The sequence below is a fragment of the Pseudochaenichthys georgianus genome, chromosome 15 (genome assembly GCF_902827115.2).
Source record: "Pseudochaenichthys georgianus chromosome 15, fPseGeo1.2, whole genome shotgun sequence".
In the NCBI taxonomy this organism is placed as follows: Eukaryota; Metazoa; Chordata; class Actinopteri; order Perciformes; family Channichthyidae; genus Pseudochaenichthys; species Pseudochaenichthys georgianus.
This window is the reverse complement of record NC_047517.1, coordinates 11,910,602-11,925,769: the sequence shown is the minus strand read 5'-3', so window position 1 is coordinate 11,925,769 and position 15,168 is coordinate 11,910,602. Positions and strand designations below refer to the sequence as shown.

The window sequence follows — 15,168 nt, the reverse complement described above, 5'->3', positions numbered from 1 at the left end:
TTTCCCACAAAGGTTCATGCGAACTTAGTTCATGATCGCGTTCACACCAAAAAGAGCCGGTACTAAAAGTAGTTCATGCAAACCTTTTTACCCCCTCGAAAGTCCCTGCTAGAGAGCAGGGACTTTCGAGCGGCTCTTTTTTGAGAAAAGAGCTATATTTCTGATTGGCTGGGCGAATTGCAAACCACGCCCCGTAAAACTCCCAAAAAGTTTTGTGAAGCCGCCATTTTATTATCCTCGCATTAGCATTATTAGCATTAGCATTAGCCCAGCGCAGAAACGCAGAGAGACTAACTTATGGCAACACAAAATAAAACATGGGAGCGGTGGAAATGAGGAGGTGTCGGCGTTCTGGCGATTTACTCGGAAGGCTTCAGTAGAAGCTGCTGGGACTCCCAGCAGCTTCTACTGAAGCCAGTCCCCAACTCCGGGGACTTCTGGCCGGGGACTTTGGGCGGCAGTATACGCCGTCAAGTGGTTTGCGGCCTGCCAGTAAACCCAAAGCAGAAGAAGAAGAAGTGACGTCAGCGGCTTCATTTGCCTAATCCTCCCTCAGGGGCTTGTTCTGGTGTGAACGCGATCTGTACTTAGTTAATGCGAACTAAAGAGTTTGCATGAACTAAGTTCGCATTAACCTTTGTGGGAAAAGTACCGCAGTGTGAACGCGGCTAATGTGTCCCCGCCACCTCGAGAGATGCCTCAACGTCATCCTCAAGTCCGCATAAAACACATGTCACATATTTCTTGTTTGAATAAACCATTTTCCGCTGACGGATCCAGGCTTCGGCCAAGGGCGCAGCTCAAAAAAATGAAAAGAAAGACAATAAACAGTCCGTTAACTATAAATCCCCTTCTGAGAGCAGCTACGGCCTCTCTCAAAAGGCGGATAATAAACGGGTCTGTGAAGGCACCACCGCCACGCGCATGAGCAGTGCCGGTTGGGGCTTTAAGGGCACTACCGTCACGCGCATGCACAGTGCCGGCTAGAGCTGTAATGGACAGCCCGCCAATTCTTCCCCTTTTGAGAGCAGCTACGGCATCTCTCAAAAGGCGGATTATTGACGGGTCCGTGAAGCCACCGCCACGCGCATGCACAGTGCCGGTTGGGGCTTTAAGAGCACTACCATCACGCGCATGCGCAGTGCCGACTGGGGTCGTGAAGACTCCACCGTCACGCGCATACACAGTGCCGGCTAGAGCTGTAAAGGACAGCCCGCCAATCCTTCCCCTTTTGAGAGCAGCTACAGCACCTCTAAAAAAAGGCGGATTATTGACGGGTCCGTGAAGCCACCGCCACACGCATGCGCAGTGCCGGCTGGGGCTTTAAGGGCACCACCGGCACGTGCAGGCGCAGTGCCGGCTGGAGCTGTAAGGGCATAGACATATAAAGAGTAGACGCCGCATCGACCGCTGCTGCCTATTGGCGCTCACGAGCCGTGGGGCCGCCATCTTGGACCGGTCACCCGCTCCACTCAGTGTAATCTGTCTGGCAGGCGCAATGAAGTGTCAGCGCATTTTATCAATCATAACTCGCTGAATACTAAACTGATTTTCACGGGGGGGGGGGGTTTCTGCAAACGTCATATATGTAGGCATGATACCGGACACATGATTCGGCGTATTTTAATATTCATAGTAGGCTTAACAGCAATAGAATATTCTGGTATTTGATAGCCTATGTTATGTATGATAGGTATTTTGCAAAAGACACACGATATATAATATATACACACACATAAAAAAACACTAATGGTCTATATATGATAGAGAAGCATATTGTGTAGGCCTATACTCAGCTATTTTAATAAGTTGAAAAATGAAGAAACAATAATACATTATACATAGACAGAAGTTATATATCAGTAAAAATGAATATCTATGTCATAAAAAATGAAAATGTACTTCTACATCTATATAAAAAATGTAAATGTTCAAGTTAAACACAAGAACATGACACCACCCCGCCCAAACCATATTTACACAAAGTTGCTCATGACACCCGAATGCCCCGTGCATGCGGCTCCTCCAAAGCATGACTGAGAACCTCTTTCTCATATCTTTGTCTTTGGGAAACCATCAAAATAAAAACGGGAGATTTGAGAGTCAAACAAAAACATTTTAAGAAGGAGGTCAAGCTTATTTTCTTCCTTCTTCTTCCTAGATAGATTAGATTAGATTTTAGATTTAGATTAGGACCCTTTGTGTTTCAGGTGACAAAGACTTCGTCAGGTAATATGCAATGGGAGCCTTCCAATGTCCGTGTAGGCCAACCACCATGAACACAAGAGCCTCAGTAGCAGCATCGGTCTCATTGTTTCCATCACCCATGTCTACAAAAGCAGACATTGACTGGTTATGTGGATTATATTGCACATGTTTTCTGATGGCCATGTCATCCAACATGAGTGAAACACATCCATATTTAGCCTGGTCGTCCTGGCATCTTCTCTCCAGCATATCCAGCATCATCTTGTTCAGGCCAGGCTTGCCATCCACCGAACACAGCCACCTGTAAAAAAATTGAGAAGTAGCTATTTAACGTACTTGCAACCGTAATTTCCAAAAATGAAATTGAACAACATTAAGACTACCTTTTTGTTGTAGTCTCTCTGAGGTATTTGTATGCCTTTGGACCATGTAGATGGAGTGTGAGGGCACATTCTCTGTGGTCCTTGGAGTACTCATGGCCCTGCTTTGCCTTCAAGTCTATTTGAAGATCTGAAATTGTATGAGAAAAAATTAATAAGTCCCCTTCATATAATAACAAAGGAGTTTAATAAAGAGTGTAAGAGTAAGATGTACATGAATTCAAAGTGCTACTTTCATCTTCCCTGAGTAGAAATCAAGCCTCTTTGAGTTCTTCATTAATGAGGTTCTTTTCCCTCAAATCCCCCAAAAGAGTCCTCACTGTGGTCTCTGCCCTCTTTTCTCTAGCCATGGCATTTCTCTCTCGAGACTCTCCACTCTTGCTAAAGCTTCATTGAGTCTGGCCTTAAGAGCAGTAGGAGAAGCAGGCGAGACATAGCTATGATCCTAGAAAGAGGGATGAACATGGTTTGAGTGATGTTTCACTTCACACAACACTTTGACACAACTAGAGTATGGCCCACATTTTTTCTTATAGTCATCACCTGTCAAAGCCACTGCCAGCATCATGTGTGTGTGTGTGTGTGTGTGTGTGTGTGTGTGTGTGTGTGTGTGTGTGTGTGTGTGTGTGGTGTGTGTGTGTGTGTGGTGTGTGTGTGTGTGTGTGTGTGTGTGTGTGGTGTGTGTGTGTGTGTGTGTGTGTGTGTGTGGTGTGTGTGTGTGTGTGTGTGCCAGGAATGCATGTTCAACATGTCTTCAATTGTGTGTGTATGTGTTTATTTGTGAGTGTGTTTAATATGAGTGGCAGCAAACAGAGAGAGAGATTTACTTTGTCTAGGACCATTATGATATGATGTTGAAAATAGAAATACTCACATCATTAGGCTGAGGTTGTGAGTGTGAGGTTGAAGCTTCTGGGTCGTCCTGAGGGGCCACAGACAGGCTCTCTTCAGCTTTTCTGGAAGTAGACGTAGTCCTGCCCTTTTCTGGCTAAAATGAAAAAGCAGAATACACACACACACACACACACACACACACACACACACCACACACACACGTATGTCACCCTGCCCTGTTATTGATAATAGAATATTTACATTTATGAATGCTAATAACCGTATGATGATACACCTACTCTTTGGAGGTGAACCGGGAAGCTGAAGATGGAGGGAATAACACCATCTCTGAGTCGGACAATCTGTCCTGTCCTGTCAAACTCGTCCTGCTTACAATGCTCACTGCAAATCACGGATGACTCGCTTGCAGTGAACCCTTCCCTCCTCAAAGCAACTTCCCACTTCTTTCTCATATCTTTGTCTTTGGGAAACCTTCAAAATAAAAACGGGAGATTTGAGAGTCAACACAAAAACATTTTAAGAAGGAGGTCAAGCTTATTTTCTTCCTTCTTCTTCCTAGATAGATTAGATTAGATTTTACTGTATTCATCCCACAACGGGGACATTCACTTGTTACAGCAGCGATTTATAAAGTCTCAGTTGGCCATGAACATAATGTTTGCTGGCTACGATTTCGCTGGCGGACATCAATACAGTACAATAATATTCTATTTACAAAATACAACCAATTATAATGTTGAATCTTACTTGTGAAAAGTAATCCCCCGACCCCTGTTCGCAATCGTCCACCGATTTGCACAGCAATATGCTGCACAGTGCTCTGGCATCTTGAAACCTCTGCTGTCTATGGGTAGAATGTCTGTAGGATGACCGGTCCAAGATGGCGGCCGTATTTCTTGCGCCCCAGCAGCCAATGCGGCGTCTACTCTTTATATGTCTATAGAGGCTTCTCAATACTCAAATTTCCCCTCCTCGACTCCTCGACTCCTCGGTCCTCCGGTAGTGACCCGGAAATGAATTTCAGCGCGCCATTTTGAAGGACGTCTCATTTCTCTAAATGCACACCGAGGACCAAGGATCGAGCGTCGAGGAGGCTCTCTGGAGGAGCTATAACCGAGGATACACTGATGGTTCCTCCACGGCTCCTCCGCGGATGCATTTCCGGGAACGGTGGAGGCGTGACACACGGCCGGACTTATCTCAGCCAATGAAAGCTCTGCATGCATCCCCTGGATATTATTTTAGAAACTGCTCTCATCGCAACGCGATGTTTACAGTGAGAACAGCTGTGAGGTCCTGCAGAAGCAGAGCAGTGTGTAAAATATATCACTCAGTATAACAGGCCTACATTATTCTCTTTATTTGCTTTAGTTTAGTAGATATATACAAACAAAGAGTCGATATTTTTCTAAAACCATTTAGTGCTTCGCATAATAAAATACACAACGGCTGTAGCCTGATTATGCTTTAGGAGCTGTAGGTGTGTGTGGTACAGTGTGTAGGTGTGTGTGTGTGGTACAGTGTGTAGGTGTGTGTTGTACAGTGCGCAGATGCGGCGGACAGACAGGTCTTAGTTGGTTTGGTGTCCTCTGCTTACTTTTAATACTTTTAATACAACTTTTGGCCCGTCATTTCAATTCCCCATTCAGCGACCAGAGAGAGTGGGGGGGGATATATCCAGTCTCTGATTGTGTTACGTTATTATGAGAGTGCTCTCATACTTTAAATTGCATATATTTATATAAATATATTTGTGTGTGTGTGTCCGCATCTGTAGCCTGTATTGTCTCATTATACCGCACTCTCAATGAATTCAAGGTAAATATCTGGGGGAACAATGTTCAGATGATCTAACAGATTATAAAATATGACAAAACACTCGACAGCTGATGCAGCTGTTGCCACGTAATAATGAACGGACGTCGCTTTAATATGACCACTCAGAGGAGAGGAGTTCTCATTTCTTTAAACGTCTGCTGCTTCCCCTCCTCTCTCCTCGGTTCCCCTCCTCGGTCCTCCGCTCGCATCTCCTGTGGGCGGGACTAAGTCTCGAGGAGGGGAGTCGAGGAGGGGAAATTTGAGTATTGAGAAGCCTCTTAAGTGTAAGGGCACCTCCGTCATGCGCATGCGCAGTGCCGGCCGGAGCCGTAAGCGTGACATCTCAGCTGGCTCTAAGGAGCATACAGCAGGAGATACTCACGACATCTGCCTGGGCTTCTCAAAACAATTATACTTTATCTGTTTTCACAAACCCAGAGAGAGTCAACCCATATTCTGGAGAGAGAGGTTCTCTCTCTCCTAGAAAGAAGGGTTTTATCTATAATGCCCACCGAGCGGAGTCAGATTACGGGGGGAAATGTCCTCGTAAAGCACCCACTCAACATGGGCCTCATAATAAAACTAAACCCTGTGCGCCACGGCGTTAAAGCAAACAGATATTGTTCTAAACTGTATTAAAGTAAACAGGTATTATCTTGAACTGTATTGAAGTGAACATGTATTATTTGGGACTTTTTAAGTAATCCTATATATATAAACCTTCTTACATACACTTTCCCTGACACACACACAATACACTCCCTGACCAAGATACCAACACACACACACATACACTTTCCCAGACACCCTGACACACACACACTCCCTGACCAAGATACCAACACACACACACATACACTTTCCCAGACACCCTGACACACACACACAATACACTCCCTGACCAAGATACCAACACACACACACAACACCCCAGACACCCTGACACACACACACTCCCTGACCAAGATATCAACACACACACACACACCACACACACAACACCACACACACACACACACACACACACACAACACACCCCACACACACACACACACACACACCCACACACACACACACACCACACACACACACACACACACACTTCCTCTTTAACAAACACACACACATGTCCTTTTCAAGGTTCTTTTTGGGGCCAATGTTTGATACTAATATATCTGTCTACAATGTTTGATTGTTTGAGAAAGAATAGTTTGTGTGAAACCTTCCCTGGGAAATTAATAGATTGTGTGAAACCTTCCCTAAAAGGTCCATATATACTCTTGTTTATTCATGCACGGTGCCCCCTGTTGCTGACTGGCCGGTCCCGATACCTGTATCGCACGGCAGTGGAGCGGGGGGCCCGGAGTGCTCTGTTACAGGGCACTCTGTATTTTCGTATTGTGTCTTTTTACCATTAAAATCAGATTATTGTTATAACTTTTATGCCGGTGTTTTGAACTCCTTTTCTTATTAATCTGACCAGGCTCATCTAACGGACGGCGCGGAGCAGAGCTGGGCTTTAAGCCACCACAACTGTGTCTGCTCCTACAATTTGGTGACCTGCGACGTGATGAGTGCTGGTCTATAGGAGGACCACCGACAACTAGCGGACGAATTCAGTCCAGGGGAGGACACCTGGACACCACTGACAACTACACCAGGGCGTCCTACATACAAAGGTAAAACAGATACCTGTTGATTACCAAAATCTGTGATTGGCTTTACTACAACATTTTTAGAGTTGTCAGCGGCGTTCTCAGTGTTCTTAGTCACGGTAAAGAAATACAGTACTGTAGATAAGTGTGTCTATAAGAGCCAGGTAGAGCAGTCCTGACCTATGGAGCACTAGGTGGCTATAACGGAGCGTCCACACTACAGCTTCAAAAAAAGCTTGGAGCTGGGCGTGTCTGGAGCTTGGGGATTTTATTCAAGCAACACGACCAACAACCAATCACATGAATCTCCCGCCCCCGACATACAAAGCATAAAACCCCATACTTTCTGATTCTGTAGAAGAGTAGACCCTTTGTTTCAATCAGAAAAAGAGCAAGCTATTCATCACAATTGTATTTTTAGGTTATGAATAAAACAAAAAGTAGTAGCCTAAGTGATAAGCAGAAGGGTTTTTGAACGCTTGTCAGTCAGAAGGAATCTATTAATGTGGGCAGTGGCATGCACAGACATGTATAGGGGCAGGTGCTCAAGAGAAAAAAAAAGGGCACCTTCTGAGTCGTCGTGGCGGTCGCGCCAAAATTGTGCGCTCCGAAATTGTGCGCTCCGAAATTGTGCGCAAAAATTATCCGGCGGATTTTGTTAGTTTCTTTTCGGTTTTTGGTTACTTTATTTCAGTGTTAGGGTTAGGTTAGGGTTATGTTATTTAATTCTTATTTTTGCCTGATTTTACTGATTTATTATGAAAAATTAATTATTTTTAACATTTATGTTTATCAATCAATCAATCAATCAATCATATCAATGTTTATTTATATAGCCCAATATCACAAAGTTACATTTGTCTCAGTGGTCTTCACAGTGTGTACAGAATATCAGTATGACAATACGACCACCCTCTGTCCTTAGACCCCTGTCCTTAGGACCCTAATCGTACAAGGAAAAACTTCCAAAGAAAACCCAGTTTTAAAGGGAAAAATGGGAGAGAAACCTCAGGGGAGAGCAACAGAGGAGGGATCCCTCTCCCAGGGACGGACAGACGTGCAATAGATGCCGTGTGTAAATGAAAAGATAATACATTTGCAACATAGGTAGTCCAAATGTTTGGAAATGCATGTGTGTATAATAGGAAGATGAATCCACGAGGATATCCATCCAGGACCTATGATCCGGACCACAGTCCACGACTCAAGATCCAGCGCTCGCGATCCAGGACACAGGACCGCAGGATCACTCCAGGACTCCGGATCCCAGCGTATATAGGACACCAAAAAGAAAGACATTGGGGAAGCTGGGTTATCGGAACATGAGTGTACACGGGTATAGACAGAGAGAAGGAAGAAGTAAGATGTCTCCCGACAAAACTAAGCCTATATCAGCAAACCTAGGGGCTGAATCTAATCAGCCCTAACTATAAGCTTTATCAAAAGGAAGGTCTTAAGCGCACTCTTAAAAACGGATAGGGGTGTCTGCGCCCGAAACACAAACTGGAAGCTGATTCCACAAATGTGGAGCTTGATAAGAAAAGGCTCTGGCTCCCATTGTACTTTTAAGATTCTAGGAACAAACCAACACCCCTGCAATTCTTGGAACGCAATGCCCTAGTAGGACAGTAGGGTATAATGAGTTCTTTAAGGTAAGATGGCGCCTGCCCATTAAGGGCTTTGTAGGCGAGAGAAAGAATTTTAAATTCTATCCTGTGTTCTATAGGGAGCCAGTGTAAGGCAGCCAGAACAGGAGTAATGTGGTCCCTTTTCCTAACTCTGGTTAGTACACGAGCCGCAGCATTTTGAATCAGCTGAAGCGACTTGATTGACTTCCTTGGTACTCCCTGATAATAAAGAGTTACAAATAATCCAGCCTAAGAAGTAACAAATGCATGGACTAGTTTTCTCTGCATCGTTTTGAGGCAAGATATGCCTGATTTTTGCAAATGTTACGTAGATGGAAGTAGGCGGTCCTTGAAATTGATTTTATGTGGGCGTTAAAGGATAAATCCTGATCAAATATAACACCAAGATTCTTACAGTCTCATTGGAGGCCAAATTAATTGCCATCCATAGTTAGTAGTCTTTAGATAATTTGTTTCGTAGATTCTCGGGCCAAGTACAATAACTTCAGTTTTGGTCGTGTTTAACATCAAAAAGTTTAAGGTCATCCACGTTTTTAAGTCCTTAAGGCAGTCTTGAATTTTATTTAGATGATTAATTTCATCAGGCTTGATTGATAAATATAGTTGAGTATCATCCGCATAACAATGAAAGTTACAGAATGATTCCTTATAATATTGCCTAACGGAAGCATATATAATGTGAACAAAATAGGTCCGAGCACTGAGCCCTGTGGCACTCCATGGCTAACTTTGGTTTGCGTGGAAGATTCATCGTTAACACGTACAAACTGAGAGCGTTCAGATAGATAGGACCTAAACCAGCCTAAAGCAGTTCCCTGTATGCCAACTAAGTGCTCTAGTCTTTGCAATAGGATATCATGGTCGATAGTATCAAATGCAGCACTAAGATCGAGCAAAACAAGAATAGAGACAAGTCCCTTGTCTGAGGCTATTAGAATATCATTTGTGACTTTAACCAGAGCTGTCTCTGTGCTATGATGTTGTTCTAAAGCCAGACTGAAAATCTTCAATAAATCATTGTTTTTTAAGTAATCACACAACTGTTATGCGACCGCTTTCTCAAGAATGTTTTGAGAGGAACGGAAGATTAGAAATAGGTCTATAGTTGGCTAAAACCTCTGGATCGAGGGTTGTGCTTTTTAAGAAGCGGTTTTATCACTGCTACTTTGAATGATTGTGGACATAGCCTGATAATAAAGACATATTCATAATATTTAATAAAGAAGTGCTAATTAATGGAAAAACGTCCTTCAACAGCTTAGTTGGAATTGGGTCAACATTGGAACACGTTGATGGTTTAGAAGAGAGAATCATTGAATGTAATTGTTCAAGGTTAATGGCTGAAAAGCATTCTAGTTTACTATCTAGTGTAATATTAGAACTTACGATTCCGGGAGCTGTTGATAACACTATACTGGTCGAAGGCAAGAGGTCATTAATTTTGTTCTAAGAGTAACCAATTTTATCGTTAAAAAAGCACATAAAATCATTACTACTGAGTGCTAAGGGAATAGAAGGCTCAATCGAGCTGTGACTCTCTGTCAGCCTGGCTACAGTGCTGAAAAGAAATCTTGCATTATTCTTATTCTCATCTATTAATGAAGAGTAGTAGGCTGCTCTCGCTTTACGCAGTGCTTTTCTTATATTCATTGAGAGTAATATGCCAAATTAAACGAGATTCTTCAAGTTTAGTGGAACGCCATATCCTTTCAAGTTGTCTAGACTTTTGCTTTATTTTGCGGGTTTCGGCATTATGCCATGGAGCTAATCTATGTTGTTTTATTTTCTTCTTTTTCAAAGGAGCAACAGAATCTAATTTTATTCGCAGCGCATCTATAGCACTATCAACAACATGATCAATTTGGGGTGGTGTACATTTTGTATAAGTTTCCTCCCCTACATGCAGACATGCTATCGAGTTAAGTATTGGTTGAATCTCTTCCTTAAATGTGGCTATAGCACTAACAGATAGGTTTCTGCTGCAAGAGCTTTTGACTAATGCTTTGTAGTCTAGTAACAGTACTTCAAAGTTACTAAGAAATGGTCGGATAAAGCAGGATTATGCGGTTCGACTAATAGTTGCTCAATTTCAATACCATAAGTCAGAACAAGGTCGAGAGTGTGATTATAACAGTGGGTTGGTTTATTTACACTCTGACAGAACCAACAGAATCTAATATAGAGTTAAATGCAACAGTAAGGCTATTTTTATCATCGTCAACATGAATATTAAAGTCACCTACGATAATTACTTTGTCTGTTTTAAGAACCAAAGTTGATAAAAACTCAGAGAATTCTGATAAGAATTCTGAATAAGGACCTGGTGCACGATACACTGTAACAAATAAGATTGGCTGCAAAGTTTTCCAGGTCGGATGCGTAAGACTAAAAACGAGGCTTTCAAAAGAGGTATAATTACATTTTGGTTTAAGTATTGATAAGTAAACTTGAGTCAAAGATTGCTGCAACTCCACCTCCTCGGCCCGTGCCTCGAGCAATATGAGTGTTGACATGGCTGGGTGGAGTGGCCTCATTATGCTGACTATTCTTCATGTCTCAACCAAGTTCAGTGAGACAGCATATATCAATATTATAATCTGATATTAAATCATTTACCAATATTGCTTTAGATGCTAGAGATCTTATGTTTAAGAGACCACATTTAATCTTCCTGTTTTGTTGCACTGTAGTAGTTGTTACATTTACTTTTATTAGGTTATTATGTATGACACCTCTATTAGGTTTTACCTTAAATTGTCCTTGGGCAGACACACACACCGCTAATATTGGGTATTTTATTGGGTTCGGGATTCCTATGGGTGACTGCCTAGGAGAGAGCGCAGAGAAGCGTGTAAGACTGCGACTCTGCCTCCTGGTCTCAACTCCAGTTTGTTTATTATTCTAAATGACTTAGGGGGGTCCAATCTGAAGCTAGGGGGGGACGAACCCCCCCCCCCCCCCCGGGATTGACGCCCCTGGTGGAACCGCCGGCTGCCTTAGTAGTGTGAGATTTATTAAAAGGCACATCTTGTATGTCGTAATTGCATATATATTTATTTCAATAACCATTATGCTGTCTGATGCAGATGCCTATCTAAAACAAATCAAATAGTAGGCTTACTAGCTTCTACATGCTAAAGCAACTGTAGTCAGGGATGCAAACTCATCAGGTATGAAAAGGGTGACAAGGATCCGAGTCCCCCGACCCCACGGAATATCGGCTTTAAAATTAGGAATAACAGAGGATTTTAGCAGTCAGAACAACTAAAACAGCAGGTAATAATAACAGAAACGCCAAAGAGTTACATCTAATAGAAATATATAAAAGCATTTATTTTAATTGTGTGGCAGTCAGTTTATAATTTTGGCAGCACTGTTGAGCATTTTGAAAATGTATTTTCATGCCTCTTAGTATTTTACTTTTCTACTTTCACTTGAGGAACATTTTGAATGCAGGACTTTTACTGTAACAGAGTATTCCTACACTCTGGTACTTCTACTTTTACTCAAGTACAAGATCTGAGTACTTCTACTTTTACTCAAGTACAAGATCTGAGTACTTCTACTTTTATTAAGTACAAGATCTGAGTAGGCCTACTTCTACTAAAGTACAAGATCTGAGTACTTCTACTTTTACTCTAGTACAATCTCTATACTTATACCACCTCTGTTTATAGCCTATGAAAAAAACTATTAGAAAACGAAGGCTAAAGCTAACGTTAGCAGATAGTGACAATGATATTGCGACAGAAAAACTTTTCAGTTCACATCACGCTCTGCCGCTCTGCTCTGAACACCTGAACGGCCTGTTCTAACAGCTGTTCACCAGCGGCTCAGTCTGTGCCACAGTGACTCCGCACAGTTAACGAACACACCGTAGATAATGTAGCTGACCCTCATCCCGGAGCAGCAGAGTTCAGCTGGCCCGACAGGCAAGAAGACTCGAGCACACAGCTCGCGCTTCATATATTAAAAAATAACACCTCATGATGGCACATAACAGCTCGCGACCGCAGATTATTTCAGCGATTAGATAAAATGTAAATTATATTTGACACAACTTTAGTTACATTTCCATGACTTTTCCAAAACTTTGGGAAAAATATTGTTTTCCATAACTTTTCCAGGGCCTGGAATTTGCATTTTGAATTTCCATGACTTTTCCAGGTTTTCAATGACCGTACGAACCCTGTATAGTTTAGTTTGGCATCTGATTTAGGGGATTCAACAATACACTCGTTGTATTTGTTACCTGGTGGTTACTTACTTGCAGGGGCGCCGCCAGGGATTTTGGGCCCCATGAAAATATATCACATTGGGCCCCACCACCAGGCACAGGCCACTTTGTTTATAAATTACCTCGAGGGCCGTACCAAATGGTCTAGCGGTCCGTATACGGCCCGGGGGCCGGAGGTTCCCCACCCCTGCTTTAATATAATAACATTAGTATTAATATCATAACCAAAGCGCTTTTTACAGCGCTACGGCTTCCACAGATTACATGTTTGTATGTATTTATTGTCAAATCATTTAATATATTCATTGCTATCGGGATGTTAAGAGCATTCCATGGAATATAACAAGTGTTTCTGAAGTGAATTACCTACCATACCTTTAAATGTCAGCTAAAAGAGCAGTGAAATGAAAGACCTCTGAATTTTCTGTAAAGATATTAACAATACTTAATGTCAGCTTAGTAAACACATAAACATTATCTAACAGACTAATTTCCACCACTCATGGACCACACACACCTTTTCTTGTGAAAAACTGGGTGACATACTGTCGCCCTTTAGTCCCTCTCTCTTGTCTTTCTCTCCTTTCTCTTCTTAGAGCCTGACTTTGTTGGTCATTGAAACATGGTACAACACACGTATGTAGGCTAAGTACTAGCATCACATGCTTTCACTCTCTGCAAGTGCCGGTGCCACAACGCATTTGGAGGCAGGACCAAATCATTACATGTAAATAGAAGGGGGTGTACAGAGGCTTTGGGTAATTAACTTGTGGAAGAAAATAAGTTAAATGAATCGTAAGTTTAGTGAGTAATTTATCAATATAATCTATTAATGTCAATTATTGAGGATTGATGAAAAGTTACTTACATTTGTTGTCTTAATGTTCTAAACATTTTGGGGCCGCTGTCAGTCACGGGCCCTTAGAATCGTCCTAACTTTTCACCCCCTTACGGCGCCCCTGCTTACTTGGTCGTCACTAGGGCACTTTTAATCGTGTTGCTGCGTGCTGCTGCACCACACACCCGCCGTGGCCTGTCTGACTGAATACTGACTGACTAGGCTTGTTTGAGACAAGCAAGACCTGCGCAGACCTGCACAGTTGCGATCAACGTCTTGCTAGTGCGTTGCATGATGGTTAGTAGGCTTGTTTGAGACAAGCAAGACCTGCGCAGACCTGCGCAGTTGCGATCAACGTCTTGCTCGTGCGTTGCATGATGGTTAGTCATTTTGTCCGACTTGCTCTGGAGGCTCGCCCACATGAGACTTTGAAATCTCGCGGGACAAAGACGCCCGCAGCCTTGAGAGCGAGGCGAGGCGAGTTGGCGCACTTGCTCTCCACGAGCTGCGGAAGCGAAATGCTTGATGGGAAACGGCTCGCTGGTATCTCGAGCTGAGCGCTCATTGGTGGTTTTTACCACGTGCTGCTGATGAAACTCTCCAATTGGCTGGCAAAAGTGTGTTGTTGTTTTGTGTCAGTTTTACGCAATGTGTCTCAAACAAGCCTAGTCAATAGGCTTGTTTGAGACACATTGCGGCTCGCCTCGAAAGTAGACGAGAGTAGCCGATCGCAGCCGGGGGAGGTGTCAAAAAGCTCGCCTGAAGTCGGACAGCTCCGAGTCGGCTTCTTCTTCTTCATCTTCTTCTTCGCATTCTGCTTCTTCTTCTCTCGTTTTTTTGGCGGATTGCAAACAACTTTAAGGTGCATACCGCCACCTCCGGAGTCGGCTTGACTCGGTTTGCATTTATAAAGAATGCACACATGTGTTTAATCGTTAATGTCAGATATGTACTAAGTCAATACATTTGTTCCTGCTCAAGATTAGATTCAACTTTATTGTTATTGCACAGATTACAGGTACTGAGACAACGAAATGCAGTTTAGCTTCTAACCAGGTGCAACAAGCAGTAAAGTGAAAAGTAATGTACACAATCTACAGAATAAAATATAGAATGAATTGAATGATGAATAAACAGTGAGGGGTATGAATACACTAGATATCAGCCTGTGAGCAGTATGAACAGTGTGTATGAATATACTAAGATATATAAAGTATGAAAACGGTAAGCAGTATAGTATAAAATATATAGATATTAATTTCATGATGATAAACATTGTGGAACAATGATGAAAAATGGGAATGGATGTGGCGACGTAAAACTGACACAAAACAACAACACACTTTTGCCAGCCAATTGGAGAGTTTCATCAGCAGCACATGGTAAACACCACCAATAAGCGCTCAGCTCGAGATACCAGCGAGCCGTTTCCCATCAATCATTTCGCTTCCGCAGCTCGTGGAGAGCAAGTGCGCCAACTCGCCTCGCCTCGCTCTCAAGGCTGCGGGCGTCTTTGTCCCGCGAGATT

General features: G+C 42.9%; 1 long non-coding RNA gene across 1 annotated transcript in view; it reads right to left on the bottom strand.

Moving 5' to 3' along the window:
* Positions 1–2,181: 2,181 nt before the first annotated feature.
* The window catches only part of LOC139435228 (uncharacterized), a 203,112-nt gene continuing 190,125 nt past the window's right edge, over positions 2,182–15,168 (bottom strand). The window contains exons 2-5 of the long non-coding RNA XR_011644512.1: positions 3,722–3,914; positions 3,463–3,576; positions 2,592–2,718; positions 2,182–2,509 (exon numbers count right to left, since the gene is read on the bottom strand). This is a non-coding gene — a long non-coding RNA (uncharacterized lncRNA). The remainder of the gene's footprint in view (positions 2,510–2,591; positions 2,719–3,462; positions 3,577–3,721; positions 3,915–15,168) is intronic.